At 35.1% G+C, this 2,379-nt stretch overlaps 1 pseudogene; it reads left to right on the top strand.

Moving 5' to 3' along the window:
- The first annotated feature begins 580 nt into the window (after nucleotides 1-580).
- Nucleotides 581-2,125, top strand: LOC145134003 (malonyl-coenzyme A:anthocyanin 3-O-glucoside-6''-O-malonyltransferase pseudogene; annotated as a pseudogene).
- Nucleotides 2,126-2,379: the final 254 nt, after the last annotated feature.

Raw genomic sequence — 2,379 nt, 5'->3', positions numbered from 1 at the left:
AAATTTTAAAAAGTCCTATTCAAATATGTGTTAAAATTTCAATTTTGGGGGTATAATCCCATTTTGTGGAAAAACATAACTAAATGGCCTTTGTAGTATAGAAATTGACCGATATTTATCATTCAATCAAAATGTCCTAATTTAAACAAAAGGTATAGGTTTATGAATAAAATAAACAGGATTCAAATCCAAATGTAATGGCTGTAGATTTATGAGTAAAACAATAATGTAAACAGTTCTAAAAAAAATCTTATTAAAAATTTATGATACATATAAAAAGATAAGAATGTGAACAACATCAAAAGCAAAACTAATAACGACACATTGGTTTTTATTTTTTTAAAATTATCTTAATACAGATTCAAGAATCACAATAAAAGTTTAATCAACTAATTACCTCATAATTTTTTTCACTTTCATTTTTTTTAAAGTTCTTTTTTAACAAACCAATTAGGCATTAGCTACATCCATATTAAAAAGATTCTAATTTAATATAAAAAAATCTAGAATCTGTATCAAGCTAAAGTTTTCTACAAATACGGCCACAAATTTGAACTTATCATCGTCTCCTTATCCCTATATAACTCCACTACTTTTGGGACCTTACAACAGTCAGAGGGTGCTGATTGAAAATGGGTTCCCTTCCAGTCTTGACTACTCTTGAAGAATCAGAAGTATCGCCACCTCCGGCCACCGTATCCAACAGGTCCCTGCCACTCACTTTCTTTGACTTCTTATGGCTAACCTTCCCTCCGGTTAACACCGTCTTCTTCTATGACCTCCCCATCACTAAATCACAGTTCACTGAAACCATCGTTCCCAAACTGAAAAATTGATTATCAATCACCCTTCAACATTTTTTTCCTTTTGTTGGTAATTTGATCGTATTTCCTTCTCCTGATCAAAAACCAGAAATTCGATATGTTGAAGGTGATTCTGTCGATGTTACGTTTGCAGAATGTAACCTTAATTTCAACGATCTTACAGGAAACCATCCACGAGAGTGTGACAAGTTTTATCATCTTGTACCTCTTCTTAAACGCACTGTTAAAGTCTCCGACTATATAACAATCCCAGTCTTCTCCGTTCAAGTGACACTTTTTCCAAACTGTGGATTTTCTATTGGCATGACGAATCATCATAGCTTGGGTGATGCTAGCACCCGGTTTTGTTTCTTGAAGGCGTGGACATCGATAGCTCAATCAGGGACAGATGAATTGTTTTTAACTAATGGAACGTTGCCTGTTTATGATCGACTTGTTCAATACCCGAAACTAGATGAAAGTTATCTAAAGAACGCAAAGGTTGAAACTTTTAACGAAGAGTATCAACCTCCAAGTCTTTCAGGGCCAACTGATAAAGTTCGAGCGACAGTTATCTTGATACGAACTGTCATTAACCAGTTAAAAAAACTGGTTTCAACCCAACTGCCTACGTTAGTATATGTATCATCTTTTACAGTTGCATGTGGTTATATCTGGAGTTGCATAGCAGAATCAAGAAACGATGAGTTAGAACTTTTTGGTTTTACCATCGATTGTAGAGCACGTTTGGATCCACCGATCCCTGCTGCTTACTTTGGCAACTGTGTGACTTTTTGTGTAGCCATGGATAAAGCCAAGCAGTTAATGGGAAAGGAAGGATTCTTGAATGCTGCTAAATTGCTTGGAGAAAGTTTACATAAGACCTTGACTGATAAGGATGGAATCGTGAAAGATTTAGGGTCGTTTGAAGATTTGTTCTTTGAACTGAAGCCAACAACAATGATGGGGGTTGCGGGAACACCAAAGCTCAAATTTTACGATTTGGATTTCGGATGGGGGAAGCCTAAAAAGCATGAAACAGTTTCCATAGATTATAATGGATCCATATCCATGGCTGCTTGCAAAGATCAGAATGAAGATCTGGAGATTGGCGTGTGCCTATCGGCTAGTGAGATGGAGGTTTTTGTTCGTATCTTTAATGATGGATTAGAAACGTACATTTAGATTCATTATATTTTCTTGGTTGCTTTTGTATTTTCTTGTTGATATGTTGATTAATATGTTACGAATTACAATTCATTTAGATTAATCAAATCATATAGTGTTTTGGTTATACTCAAGACTCATAACTCATAAGTCGTGTATGATATGATTTCTGTTGTATCTTAATAGATACAATTGTTGAATAAAAATATATACGTTAAATAAACGATTCGTCTACAAACAATGACATTGCCATCTTTTTCGGGACCATCTCACACTCGTTCCACGGATACTCATGCTTGAAACGGTATCCATAAACGCATTGATCATCTAATCTTCGCACCGTTTCCACTCCCTCTTCTCTTCCTCGAAACTATTCTCAAGCCTTTAAAGATCCTAACTGGTTAAATGC

The sequence above is a fragment of the Lactuca virosa genome, chromosome 8 (genome assembly GCF_052849685.1).
Source record: "Lactuca virosa cultivar CGN04683 chromosome 8, Lactuca_virosa_CGN04683_v6, whole genome shotgun sequence".
Classification (NCBI taxonomy): Eukaryota; Viridiplantae; Streptophyta; class Magnoliopsida; order Asterales; family Asteraceae; genus Lactuca; species Lactuca virosa.
This window is presented reverse-complemented; position numbering and strand designations above follow the sequence as displayed.